The sequence below is a fragment of the Macaca fascicularis genome, chromosome 3 (genome assembly GCF_037993035.2).
Source record: "Macaca fascicularis isolate 582-1 chromosome 3, T2T-MFA8v1.1".
Taxonomy (NCBI): domain Eukaryota; kingdom Metazoa; phylum Chordata; class Mammalia; order Primates; family Cercopithecidae; genus Macaca; species Macaca fascicularis.
In genome coordinates, this window is record NC_088377.1 from 112,903,874 (window position 1) to 112,919,540 (window position 15,667).

General features: G+C 34.0%; 1 long non-coding RNA gene across 1 annotated transcript; it reads left to right on the plus strand.

The window, feature by feature from the left end:
• Positions 1-498: 498 nt before the first annotated feature.
• LOC141410015 (uncharacterized) lies at positions 499-14,519 on the plus strand. Its single transcript, XR_012433217.1, has 3 exons — positions 499-656; positions 3,250-3,344; positions 12,472-14,519. It is a non-coding gene; the product is annotated as an uncharacterized lncRNA (long non-coding RNA).
• The last annotated feature ends 1,148 nt before the right edge of the window (positions 14,520-15,667 follow it).

A 15,667-nucleotide genomic window follows, 5' to 3' on the forward strand; every position in this document is an offset into this window, starting at 1 on the left:
CATCTGGATTCCATTCCATCTTCCTTGAGGGCCCCACCCTCATCCCGGCACGTGATGACGTAGGACGTAACGACGCCCCCCCGCCGGTAGCCATCTTCGTGCATAGGCAAACTCATTGTAGCTAGACTATACAAAGTATATCAAGATATGCCAAATATAGAGCTTAACTTCGCCTGTTTGAGAGACGGTGGTTCAGCTGACTTGTGGCTAAGAATTACAATTAACTGGTAGACAACCAATGGGACTATATATTTTCCTAGTTGGGGAGGCTTCAGAAGGCCAGATTTCAGTTGAGACTTGAAGGCTAGGGGTTTTCTTGACCTTTTTTGGGGTGGGGGGAAGTCTTTACAATAGACAGGAAAATAGATAATAAGGGACTATTATGTGTTGTGTCATGGAGGACAATGTGGAAAAATATTGGGAGTAGTTAACAGTATTGAATGCTGTTGAGAAATTCAAATTAGAGGAGAACTGAAAATGTCATTCTTGTCTTCTCAGTGTGTAGTCATTGATAATTTTCGTGAATGCTGTGTTGGTGGGGTAATGGGCCTGCAAATAACATTGAAGTGGGTACAGGATTGCTGGAGATGATGAAATGGCATCCTCAAGCAGACAATTCTTCCAAGTTTAACTGTGGATGAGAGACACATCAGATGGTATGTAGGGGGAGTGAAGGGTTAAATGAGGGTTTTCTAGTTTTGTTTTGGTTTAGTTCTTTAATGGGTGATACTGAGCAGCTTAGAGGGGTGGAGATAAACTATGTAGGGAACCTGAGGGAACAGTTAAGGAGTGATATATATTAAGATAGCGAAAGCAGGAGGGAATGAGTGCCAAAGCATAAATGGGAGATTAGGACTAATAGTTTAGATACTAACAGAAACAGCACTTCCAGTACTTTGCTGTTCAGAGTACTCCACAGCTTCTTATGAGAGTTATAAGAAATGCAGACTCTTTGGGTGTCCATATTAAATCAGACCCAGAAGTTCACAAGAACTCCCAGGTGATTCAAATGTACATAAAGTTGGAGGAGCAGTTCTCTACCATAGCTGGAGGAAAGAAGGATGGTGGGTGAAATGTAGTAGGCTACTAAATTTTGGATCAGAAAGATGAAGGAGATGGAACAAAGGGTATTCTAGCATGAGCTACAAAAGAACAACTGTGTTTTGTGGTTGATGATCTTTGTTTAATTTTAGAAGAGCATAAAGTAAAAGTGATCTGGGAAGTGACAACAGGGAAGTAGGTGGACATCCACTCTATATCCTGGATGTGTGATAAGAGAAAATAATTAGGCAGTATTTGGGAGAGCTTATAGGGAAGTGATAGCCTCAGTAAGCCAGCTTTCAGTTTAAGGAAAAAGATGGAGCAAATTCCCAAAGAAGACAGTGTACACTGGGAAAGTTTGATGTTTATGAATTAGCAATTGCAGAGGCAAAATCAACCATCTCTATTTTCCCTTCTCTTTCATTTCTTCATTTCTCTATGCTTACTCAAAACGTGTAAATGTAAAAGAGTAATTTCTTCCTAGCTAGGAACTTGAAGGGTGAAAATTTTATATCAAAACATAATATATTGATTCTGTAGCTTATAACTCCTCTTCATAAAAGAGATGTACTAAATGCAATGAACCAATCTTAATTTAGAGATTTAAAAATATCCTACCCTTTTTAAAGTTGTTGGCTATTAGGTACAGTCATTTTCCACCTTATTTTGACTTTCATACCCTTATTTTTTATGTTTAACTTTAGGGTTATTTTCATTATCCAGAAGTCATATGCTGTATTATGTTACACAGTCTTAGTTAAGTAACAGATATTTGCATAATTAAGATTAAAATTGAATATCAATAAAATTCCCAGAATTCATTTTGATAGTAACTGAACTTACCTTAACAGTTTTGCTAGTATGTGAATAAAACTTGTATAGTGTAATGCCATTTAAAAAAAATGAGCTGCCATTATCTAGAAACTTCCTGTATTGGCACTGTGGAACATGGTTCTCAAAATATGGTTTGTGGCCATCTGCTAAGATTTAAAAATTTTTTTGTGAGCAGTTTTTTTTTTTTTTTTTGTAGTTACATGATTTTTTTTCTCATAACAATTAATTTGGCTATAAGAGTCAGTGAACATTTGATTACCTTATCCAAAGAACATCCTTTTAATCAATTGGGTTGATCTTACTTTCTGAGGTTTCAGATGCAGCTGTATGTGTATGGGTTTCTTTCTCCTGAGAAATAGTATGAGAAAAATGTTTTAGGAATGCTATTATAAATATCAGCTGTTCTTGAATAAAGGAAAATAATCAAAATGAATGCTCAACCTATTCTATCACAGTTCATTTCACTAAGCAAGATTTTGGCCCCATATAATATACCAGACACTGTGGGTTATGGTAGCGATATCAGACATGTTCTTTCCTCTTAGAGCTTCCATTCTAACGAGAGAGACAAGAATTAATCAGATAGTTACACGAATGTATAATTACAACTGGAACAAGTACTGTGAAATGAATACTCTGAGATTGTATAATAGGTGGATTTGACTTGGTAAGGGGAGGTTACTATGAGGGAGCTTGAACTGAGTTTTGAGGCATGGGTAGGCATTTTATAGGTGAGCTGGGGAGGAAGGGGTATTTCATGCAGACTGAACATGTATCACTTTTTAACCTCCTCTTCAATGCTGCAGCTCCTTACTTCAGGCCCTCAGAATTATCTATTTCACTCATACTCTGCTTTTACAGTTTACAGCATACATTGTAGCTATATGAAGTATTTTACAGAGGGTAGTCTATACTTCCTAAACTATGTACTGAGGCACCCCAGGAGCACCACAACAAACTTAAAGGGGCACTATCATGGAATATTTTAAATTTTCAAGGCCAACACAGTGACATCAGTTGGACACCATGCAAACCACTTTCTTGAGGTAGTTCAGAACTTCTACACATTAAATTGTACTTTATTCCTTTTGACAACATCATCATATCTTTGTGAGGCTGTGTTCTTGTAAATTGCTGTAATAAAACACAAGGACTATGGGAAAATTACTGTAGAACAGGAATGAGGGTAGTGGATTCCAAGTTTATTCCAAGATTTGAGAAGTTATAAAGTGCTCAACAGATGTGCACATCCCATTAAGAATGAAAAATGTTAATGTATATTACTTTTTAAATAGCTACTAAGTTGTTAGGATAGACAAACATAAGTTTGGATTTAACTGTTTAATAAATGGAACTGTTAGGTGTTTCTTTTAGCTTGCAACACCATGAAAAAATTACTGAGACACTACGAATGCTGTGAACTGAGAAAGTTTGGGACCTTTGGCATAACTAAATCCTGCATTTAACAGGTGAGAAACTTCAGGCCCAGAGAGATCAAGTGCCGTGCTAATCATAGCCTAGAATCTGGGTCTTGTGACTTCTACTCCAGTCTAAAATGTATAACTTATCTCACTTTGAACTGTTCTGATTCATTTATTAAAAATAATCAGTTTACACATTGCTTGCTTTTACTGTTAACACCGAAGAACAGACATAGACATCTAAATGCTTAATGTCTTCTTCAGTTGCTTGGATACAACAGTGTCATAGAAGCCACAGAGAAGTAATTAATAGATAATGCTAATCTTAATTCTGACAAAGAAACTACAATATAGGAATAATTTGTTATTAGTCAGAATTTTTTTAATTCACTTATGGATAATGCTTTGTTGTAAAAAACATTTAGGTTTTTAACACGTGAAAGTACATTATTAAAATGTTAACATGCAGTAAGTTTGGATTTCGATTTTTTTTCTTTCCGGCCCTTTAATTCTCACTAATTTAAAATTTGATTATGGGGAAAGTTATAAAAAAAGCTTTATGTTTCACGTGCTAAGATTCATGTCTAATTTATTAAACATTTTATTAAAATATATATGTATAAATATTTTTACTAAAATCCATTTAACTTTGGAGATAAATATATTTGGAATCTATATAACAATACATACTTTCTGCATTTTAAATCACGATATAGAAGAAACTGAAATTAAGATAAAATACATTTATTTAACAGAAAATTATTAACTTGATAAGAATAGCTTAAGGAAAAGTAACTTATTGTAAAACGCTGACCTAAAATATATAATTTAGATTTGCTAAACTTCAAAAGGCTATCATTCTTATTCATATTAAGAAACAAAATGTATTCTTTACTGAAAATGTTTAACAAATTTAATTAATACGTGGACAGTGGTTCTCAACATTTGTTGTGTATTGTAGTCACTTGAGAACTGTAAAAATTACTGATCCTTGGCTCCACCACAAAAATTTTTATTTAATTTATCTAGGTTGTGTCCTGGAATCAGGATTTTACGGGTGATAGAGGTATTGTGGCTATGTAACAGAAGATCCTTATTCTCAGGAAATACATGCTGCAGCATTCATATATATATATACATACACACATACACATACACACACACACATATACACAATTGTGAAAGGTATACAAACATTTGTGGTATTCTTTCAACTTTGCCATGTGTTGAAAAATTGCACAATAGAAAGAAAATATGTGCAAAAATAAATAGCCATGTACTTCCAAGTTAAAAAATTGAGAGAAAAAATATCTGAAGCCTGATAAGTGTTTCCATGGGAGGTCAGGACGGAGACATATTAGGCACCTAACTTTTACGTAAGATGAAGCTTTAGACCTTGCTCTAAATCTTGATATTACAGGAAACCGATGGAAGATAAATTTAAAAAGATTCAAAGTTTCTGCACTTCTCCAGTTTAAAAACAAAGTTAGAATCCCAAATCTCCATTGTACAGCCTCTGTGGACTGAAGAATATGTGTAGTTAGTTGTGCATTTCAAGAATTTAGCTGATTTATACTAACCACGAATTATTCATTTTGCTGTATTCACCAGTTATTTTACTAAGATGGTAATAGTTTCTAATGCCTTACTAATACCTTTTTGCTTGTTCTTATGCATCCACTTTCCTGTATATAATCGCTGACTTTTCTAAGACTTTCTAATGTATCAGTAGACAGGACTTATGTCTATAAGACTTACATGCTAAAATAATAGATTTTTTTAAAAAAACTTTTGGAACAAATGTTAACTTGTACTGCAAGTTAAATCTTTTCACATTAATACTATGCAAAACAGCTGCTATAAGTAATATTCTTAGGACTCTCCTCACTCAGATCCTATACCAAGCATCAGAAATACCTGCCATTACCTGATTGGTAAGTTGATGAAGGAGATCTGGTTACATAATTATTCAAGGGGATATAGCTGAGGGTGGAGTGTCCTGTAAAACAGAATGGTCTCCACCCTTCCCTCCTAAAGCAAGCTGTAGGAATTTTCCTTGTAAAACTTTAAACTTTAGTTGAGTGGTCTTCCTGCCTGAATGTAGATGGAGCTCCCATCTGCCTTCACAGAAGCAAGGGCTTCTGATGAAAATGAGTAGGAAGGATTCAATTTATTCCCAGATCTTGGACAAATCTCTTACATTCTTTTAATCCTGGCTTTTGGTTGAATTCATTCTGGTAATCTGAGTCTTTAAATAAAGAATTACATAAAGCAAATATGTTTCAGAGAAAAGCATGTGAATCGAATAATTATTTTGGGATACATTGGTATTTAAAGAAATACCAAGTAGATTATAATGTAAACAATCCCTATCTAAACTCTTCAGAAACTAGGGTTTTCAAATATTCATTACATATTTGTGTTGCATTTTTCCATATTATTATTTAAACACATTTTGTGAGTGGTCATATTTATGCCAGCTTTTTGTATAATTCTTTGAAGCAAATCTCCTCTATTAAAAGAAAGTCGACATACATCTGTATTAGTAAAAACACCAATCTGTATCCTGCTAGAGTGCTTTGATTGTATATGTAAAGCAAATGAATGATATAAAATGCAAACTTTGATTTTTTTTAGTTACTCTTGAACAGTTCAGACAAATGTTAATTTCAGTAAGAACTGCATTAACAAGATGATGAGAAAAATGGAGGTCAGTATAGGGTAATTCAATCCCCCAGACCACTTTGTTTTAATTAATATTTGCCTATTTTAGGATACAAAAAGGTTGACATTCTGATAGAATTTTCTCAAATCTTTATAAACATGCCCTACATGAAATATTAATAAAAGAAATAGCCTCACATACAACAGTTTATGCTTAAAAAGTTTGTTCATACTGAAGGTATTAGCCAATTATGAAGTAGGTCGTGGTTTTAGGCACATACTCAGTCCTTCTAAAAGAAATGTCATTATCAGTCGAGCTAAAGGTGATTTTTTTCAATAATAATAAATAGTACTTAATAGCTGTAGCTTAATAGCCCTTTTCTTACCTTTTAGTATCTGCTCAACAAGATGAGGAAAATACATCAGTACACAAAGTGAAATACACTTCTCAAAACTGAGCACTTTATGTCATTACATCTTTAGGGTCGGGTCTCTAAGTGGCAATTTAAGTTTTATTTGGAAACTATACTGCTCAATAGATGACTAGAATAATAATGGTTAATTTGGTAATAAACAATAGCATTGAGCCAGTAATTTCTGAGTTCTATATTACTATATGTTATGCTCAGAAAAAATAGATGGTAAATATCTGTCACCATGAAATTAACACTTAATTTTTCATATTTTTTCTGCACATCCTTTTAATTAATAGTCAAAAAATAAGAAAACAAAAACAGAAAAGGAGTGTCAAATGTTGTTATTTTCCAATTAGCTCTTACTAGAGTCATGTACACCTCATTATTTTACCTAAAGAATAATGAAAAGCAATATCTTTGACATTGAAATATATGTCCAACATAAGTCTGTTTAAAAAGCAAGTGTTTAAAAAAGAATGTACACACACACACAAACATATATATATATTAAATTATATATAATTATGTATATATAAAGTCATTATAAAGGTGCCTTCAGCTTCTGTAGTTTACAACTTATGGTCTTTGGTAATTTCTTTTTGTTTGTTTTTGTTTTGTTTTGTTTTTTGAGATGTAATCTCAGTCTATCACTCAGGCTGGAGTGCAGTGGCACAATCTCGGCTCACTGCAACCTCCGCCTCCCGGGTTCAAGTGATTCTCCAGCCTCAGTCTTCCGAGTAGCTGGGACTACAGGCACACGCCACCACACCCAGCTGATTTTTGTAATTTTAGTAGAGACGGAGTTTCACCGTATTGGTCAGGCTGATCCCGAACTCCTGACCTCAGGTGATCCACCTGCCTCAGCCCCACAAAGTGCAGGGACTACAGGCGTGAACCACCATGCCCAGCCTGGTCATTTCTTATAGGATACTAAATATATGGGATTACTGAGATAGGGATGTATTTTTTAAGTTCTACTCTCTAGCCCACTTACCAAATAATACTGCTGACTTTAATGTGAAAGATCCTTCAACAAAAAAGAATATGCTATCACAATTTTTAATTATTTTTGTTTCTAATTTGAATGAATTTAGAAGTTAAACTGAACTTATTATTTTAGTTTCCTATGTAAAAAGCAAAGGAAAAAGCCTTATTGTGCGATCTGTCTCTCTAAAAATACCCCTCAACATTTTTATGTGTGTATATTATATATAGAGGTGTTTGTGTGTGTACACACAGAGATAGAGTGCATAATGACTTTCAGGAGTGAAAACAGTCTTTTACAAAAGATGGGTTCCAATGACAAATAAAAATGTTCAGAAAAAATCTCAGGATCAATTGTTTTCTCTAGCAAGCACCCCAAACTTCTCTCGAGGTTAATCACAGCCTTCACTGCTTTCTATGCTGAACACAATAGTTGTCTTTGATTTAAAAATATGTCAACTCTTACAAAGTTAATGTTCTGTATCTGATTAATATGTGGAGATAAATAATCTGTGAAACTGATGTAATCTAACCTACACAAGACTCAGAAACTTCTTTATTTGATCCTTAAAAACCACATACATTGTTTATTTTATATATATATATGTGTATATATATATATATATTTTTTTTTTTTTTGAGGCGGAGTCTCACTTTGTTGCCCAGGCTGGAGTGCAATGGCGCCATCTCAGCTCACTGCAAGCTCCGCCTCCCAGGTTCACGCCATTCTCCTGCCTCAGCCTCCAAGTAGCTGGGACTACGGGCGCGCACCACCACGCCTGGCTAATTTTTTGTATTTTTAGTAGAGACGGGGTTTCACCATGTTAGCCAGGATGGTCTCGATCTCCTGACCTCGTGATCCGCCCGCCTCAGCCTCCCAAAGTGCTGGGATTACAGGCGTGAGCCACCGCGCCTGGCCTATTATATTTTTTTTTATATGCTCCTAGCACAAAACTACTAGATCCTCTTGATCTAACAACTTTTGGACAATAATTATTTCCCTGTTTAAAGAGCACAATCAAATCTCTTCTAACTATAATAATGATATCTACCTTTTATTTATATGAATTTAATCACCTCTTTAATTTTAACACAGTATTGTTGCTTAAGTCTAATCAGAAGTGTTAGGTAGTAATTTATATTTTTCTCTTATGGTATATGTTAGGAATTTTTGTACTTAGGTCAATGTATGTGCATTTTAAAATATGTTCCCCAAATTACTTTAAAGTGCATTTGAAATGAAAGTGATGATTTAATTGAATATTAATGAGATATTACTGAGGCATTATATTTTTTCATTTTGTCCAAATATTTTATTTGCACAGTTCCTGTTTTTAATTTTAATATTAAAGTACAAATCTGGGAATATTTGCTTCAGAGAGCTTTCATTCTACTTTTCTTTTATGTGTAATTAGAATTCAAGAGGATTTAACATCCGAAATCTTCCCTTTTTTAATGTTTTTCTGTATATAGTCAACAGAAAACAAAATAAAGATAAGGTGCAAATATTGCCGTATTGGTAGGTTTTACCCCAAAGAAGAAAAAAACACTAATGCAGTCTCTAATAATGTCCTTTCCCCCATTTTAATAAGAAGGTTTGTGTTGTTCTGACATTAAATGGATTAAGCAGCAAACCTGCTGAGAAAAATACTCGAAGGTATTAAACCCTAGCAGTGTTGGTTTAACTGTAATTACTGTAAAATAAGATTAAGTCTGAGTTTGGAAGAAGAACTAGGTTTGACATAAGACTAAAAGGTAACGATGTTCACAGATGCCTGAATTAATGCTTCAGTGAAAAATATAATTAGCACAAGATTTGAAAATATGTCTCCTTTGGCAAATGTCTTCAGAGAGTAATCAGTGCTGTAGACTGATGTAGTGGAAAGAGCACTGGGCAAGTGGCCAAAATCTTTGAATTCAAGTTTGTTGCTCTAGCACTCACAAGTTCTGTGACCTTGGATAAGAAATTTGTAAAACCTTTGAATCTCAGTATGGTGGATATGGCCAACTGGCAACCATTTGCACTTTTTCATACTGTGTATTTCTATACTACAGCAGCTGGAAAGCTAAAAACTGCATTCTCCCAGATTCCTGTGCCATTAAACTTCTAAATGTAAATAAGTTTCATCCAATTAGATGCACTTGTTGAAATTCGGAGGCAAAAGTCAAGTGGAGGTCATCTTCCTGCTGCGTCCATTGTTTTCTGCTAATAAGTGAGATGTGAAAACATGATTTTTCTGTGATGGGTTCCAGCATCCGAGTTCTAGGGTCTGAGAGGCTGTAGGGGTGTGAGCAGTAGTGGCTCCCTGATCTCTTAATTATAGCTACAGTGGTATGATTTTGAAGTCAATAAATTTTGTAGTGACTTCTGGAGTCCCCACTTTTCTGATTGAAGCAAAGGTCATTTTTCTCTAATAAGTCAGTTCTACAGTGTTCTGGAAACATTTCTGAATTCCCAGCCTAGAGCCTCTCTCTCTAGTCTTTTCAAAGATTTAGTAAGCATGTTATTCCCTGTTTTAAATCCCTGTTTACTTAAAATACCTGAAACTTACTCTGTTTCCTGTACTAAAACCTAACTGACACACGTTCGAATTTCATTCATACCTTACGAAGTCTTTGAGAGGATTAAACCATATTAAGCATATTTAATATTGCTTCCTCTTTTGAAAGATAGGTATTCATGATATGAAAAGCCACCATCAAAATTGTCTCATGGCATTCTCTTGTCATTAATTTTGCTCAGCTAATATAGTCTAAACACAGTTTGTGAAGTATTAGTTCTCCTGGGCAAATAATGCAGAAGAAACAATTGCATATTCAGTTGGTATCTAGATTTTATAAATCTCCAGTTCCAAGAATGTCTGTGAGTTTTATGATACCTTTCCTATAAATGAATAGTTTTCACTTCAATTTACATTTTACTAGTATTTTTACTTTTTTTGCAGTGGTCATAATTAGAAGCACTATGGCTAATTCTGTAAGTGGAAGTGGAATGACACAATGCCATGTCTGGCAAGATTTGAGCAGATTTGGAAAAATGTTGCTCTGTCCTTTGATCTTATACTTTCTAAAGGAATAAAATAATTCTCCTCCCCCTTTTCAATGAATTTCTTTTTAGAAATATGTGTTGTTGTATCTATGGAGTCAAGAGACTTTTTCACCTTTAAACTAGCCCACATACTCAGCCCCTATTAAGGTACCAGTGTGCTTCATATCAGTTATTTCCTGACTTGATTCATTGCCCTCCTGTTTCAGCCTGGCTTTTGGATCTTGTCTCCATTTCTGTCTATGGCTTCTTCTTTGGCTTTTTGATTTGTAATCAGTCTTTTATTCTGCTTCTCCTAAAAGGGCTCATTCCACTGATATTTTTTTCCTTGAGACTTTCTTAGGGGTGTGTGTGTGTGTGTGTGTGTGTGTGTGTGTGTGTGTCTGTGTGTCTGTGTCTCCTAAGAAAGTTCCCTAAAATATTTATGTGTATATATACTTTAGTTTTCATCCCTCAGGACTTAAATTCACTTGAACCTTGACTACGAAAACACCCTTCAGTTTTTCCTCAACAGGTGAACTCAGAAAACAGGAGAATTACACTAAGTACTCATTACTTTGCTAGATAATTTTATAGATTGGACAGAATAAACTACATCAAAGTTTCCAGTGCTCTGTGCATGAAAGCTTATTCATTTACTTCCACATGTATAAAATTACATCATATGATGGAATAAAGTTTTCATCTGTCATTTGTTTTTATTTATTTTTGAGACAGGGTCTTGCTCTGTCACCTGGATTAGAGTGCAGTGGCACAGCTACAGCTCACTGTGGTCCATGAGCTCTGTCACTGAGAAAACTTGGAAGTGACCAAATAAATAATATAAAATAATATGAAAGTAATTTTTAAGATGTTTAACCTCAACAGTACAATATTGAAGTATATAAATTCAAGTTAACTATATAAATTTAGTTCAGTTCAATGCACTTTGGTTAAGCACTTAAGATTTCACCAGCCTATTCTTCAATTACATGAGAAACATGGCTTATTGATTAAATGTCATAAACAATACAAGATATAAGTTATTGTGAAGAACATATGGCACAAACAAGTACTTCACAAGATGGATCTTATAGAATGGGTACAATTTAAGTAAGTGATGAGTAGGTTTTATAATTAAACATGATAAAGTGAGAAGTATGAGTCTGACATTGAGGAAATGAAGAAAATTAGTCTGATTGAAGTGGAAGGTATGTGTTAGGGAATGGGGAAAATACAACTAGATAAGCAAAGTTAGGTTAGTTGATGGGGTATCTTAGGATTGATACTTAAAATTGATTTGATGAACAAGGAGAAATTATGGGTTCTTGAGAAGGAAACTTGTGTGTATTTAGAAAAGCGTTTTCAGAACAGTTTGTGGGTAGTATTTAAGATGGGATGGGGAAATTGGAGGTAAATCTAAAAATCAGGAACTATTTCATTAAGGTTAGAATTAATAAAGAAATGATAGGTGGAGAATGTGCAACATAGTGAGACTCTATCTCTATGAAAAATAAACAAATAGCTGGGTTTGGTGGCGCATTCCTGTAGTCCCAGCTACTTGGGAAACTGAGGTGGAAGGATCACTTTATTTTGTGTTTTCTGCTGACCATATACAGAAAAACATTTAAAAATGATTTGGTTTTCTGTTCTTGTGATAGTTTGCTGAGAATGATGGTTTCCATGGTCTCACTCATAGTTGGGAATTGAACAATGAGAACACTTGGACACAGGAAGGGGAACATCACACACCGGGGCCTGTTGTGGGGTTGGGTGAGAGGGGAGGGATAGCATTAGGAGATATACCTAATGTAAATGACAAGTTAATGGGTGCAGCACACCAACATGGCACATGTATACATATGTAACAAACCTGCATGTTGTGCACATGTACCTTAGAACATAAAGTATAATCTAAAAAAAAAAGGATTTGGGATGTCAAATCCTCTTGAATTTTAATTACACATAAAACAAAAGTAGAATGAAAGCTCTATGAAGAAAACATTCTTAGATATGTACATTAATATTAAAAATATGAACTATGCAAATAAAATATATTTTTTCTTTTTTTCCCTTCTTTTCCCAGTGTTGTGAACTACATGTCATGGGATAACCAAAATTAAACCTGAAATCTCAGAAGAAACAAATTGTTTGAAGGAATTGGATGTGATTTTTTACAATTTTTCATTCAACTAAAACTTTGTGAACTGTTTTGTGGTTTTGGTCTTCTCTAAATTTTAATCTTTGGCATTTACTTCCAAAGTATCCCCCACTAAACTTCATAACATTTATTGTATCTCTTCGCCATTAAACTTGGATGAATTTACAGAGTGTCTTTTAATATTATGTTCTTGAGAAAGCTAAGTTCCCAAAAAATCCCACCACCTCAGGAACAGAATTTTCTAAAATTGTTGTACCTACCTAACTTACCTATTTTTGTCTAGAGTTAACTTGTCCTCAAAACAAAATTAATATTGTATTCCCCTTTGGACAAGGACACATTAAACATTTAGTGCAGCATGCACATTTTTCAGGGATGTAGAATCATAAACAGTTATTTATATACACTTCTTATGACATAGAGTGACTTTTACAATGTGCTGTGCTATTTAAAGGTATATGTTCACCACTACATATTGTACCTGTGAAAACATTATAGGTTAGCTTTGATAATTTAAAATATTTTTGCTACAGCCAGTAGCTCTATTAATGATGATATGAAACTCTTGACATCTTTGTTATTGTGATTACATTGTATTTTTTCATATCTATTATGTGATATAGCAACCAACATATTAGTCATAATAATAATTTGGTAAGGAGTTCACACAGTTATTGGATGGAGTGCTGTGTCCATCCCTAGGTGTTTGTTATTGTAGTGATACTTAGAAGAAGCACATCTTGGTGTACCTACATTAGCGCAAATTTCACTTGTCAGGAAAATGTGGATAAAGTGGTCCTTTTGATTCATTAGCCCTATACAAAGTATTTTGAAAACAATATTTTAACAGACTTGTATCCTCTTTCCATATCTCATATAAACTGTAATTATTTTTGTTTCCCCCAAATGAATGAAAGCCATCTTTACCATTCAATCCTTTAAAAAAATAATAAGAATTAGTATTTATCGAATACAGGTCCTGTGCACTTTACATACTTTCTTTAATTTAGTCTTACAACAATGCTATGTAAAAAAGTACTTTTTTAAAAACTGAAATAAAATTTACGTAGCATAACATTTATCATTTTAGTGTTCAGTTCAGTGGTTTTCAGTATATTCACAAGATTATGAAGCTATCAGTACTAATTCCAGAATATTTTCATCATCCCAAAAAGCTGCTCCATATTCATTAGCAGTCACTACCCATTCCTCCTCCTTCCAGCTATTAGAAAATGTTGATCTATTTTCTGCTTCTATGGATTTGTATATTCTGGAAATTTCATATAAATAGGCTCATACAAGGCTGGATGGGGTGGCTCATGCCTGTAATCCCAGCACTTTGGGAGGCCAAGGTGGGCAGATCACTTGAGGTCAGGAAGAAACCCTGCCTCTACTAAAAATACAAACATTAGCAGGGCATGGTGGCGGGCACCTGTAATCCCAGCTACTCGGGAAGCTGAAGCAGGGGAATCGCTTGAACCTGGGAGGCAGAGGTTGCAGTGAACCAAGATTGCACCACTGCACTCCAGCCTGGGTGACAAAGGGAGACTCCATCTCAAAAAAAAGGCAGGGGTGGGAGGCTTACACAATATATGGTCTTTTTGATTAGCTTCATTCACTTACCATAATATTTTTGGTTCATCTATGTTATAGCATTTTTAATGCCTGAATAATATTTCATTGTGCAGATATACCACATTTGTCTATTCCTTTCATCAGTTAATGGGCAATTGGGTTGTTTCTATTTGGGGCTATTTTGAATAATGCTGCTATGAATATTTGTATACAAGTTTTTATGAGAACATATGTTTTCATTTCTCTTAAGTGTATATCTAGAAAAATTACTGTATTATATGATAACTATATGTTTAACTTTTTGAAGAACTGCCGCACTGTTTTCCAAGTGGCTGTACCTTTTTATGTTCCCATCAGCAACATATGAAAGTCCAAATTTTTCTACATCTTTGCCAGCATTTGTTATTGTTGTTCTTTTTATTGTAGCCACCTTAGTGGGGATAAAGTGATATTTCATTCTGGTTTTGATTTCCATAATATGAGCATGTTTTCCTGTGTTTATTGGCCATTTTTTATTGTCTTAGCTCATTTTTAAATTCGGTTATTTTATTGTTGAGTTGTAGGAGTTATTTATATATTCTGGATACTAGACTCTTAGATACATGATTTGCAAATATTTTCTCCCATTGTGTGGGTTTTTTTTTAATACTCGAGAGTGTAATTCTTTATATCAACAGTGTTCTTTGATGCACAAAAGTTTTTATTTTGATAAAGTCCAATTTATGTAATTTCTGTAATTGCTTATGCTTTTTATCACTGCTTGTACTTTTATCATTGTTTGTCCAATTTGTCTAATTTTTTAAAATCATCGCTTGTTCTTTCACCAATTTTATGTCCTATTTAAGAGACCATTGTCAAATCTGAGGTTATAAAAATTTATCTCTATACTGTCTTTTAAGAGTTTTGTCAAAGTTCTTGTTATTACATTTAGATATTTCATCCACTTTGTGTTAATTTTTGTAAATTTTGTGAGGTAAGGGTACAACTTCATTATTTTTCATCTGGATATCCAGTTGTCCCAGCACTTTTGCTGAAAAGACTGTTGTTTCTCCCATTGAATTACGTTGGTACCCCTCTCCAATATTAATCATTGCCATCTTCTTCTTGAACAGACTGTCATGGGTTTTCTCATACCTCTTCCAAGTATTTTCTTTTTTTTTTTTTTTTAATTATTATGACTTTTCTGAAATCTCATTTCTTACACAAATATTCTTTTACCAAGCAAGCAAGTTAGAAAATATCATCTTATTCCTAGCCCCATATAATAGTTTCCCCTCTATATATGTGTCAGTTGGTCAAACATTTGAAGAGTTGAAGTCAAACTTCTAGAAAACAATGTAAAATGTATACATAAAAATCTAAAAGCTATCCATATTTTGTGGAGCATTTATGTAATATTACTTAAATGATATTTATGTATACAGAAAATGGCCATATCAAAGATATGTTATATTGAGGTTTTCTGTCCTATAAAGATGCTCAACATCAAAGGCAGATAAAGCTTGAATACTATTCACTATACAAACACTTACTGAATACCCTGCCA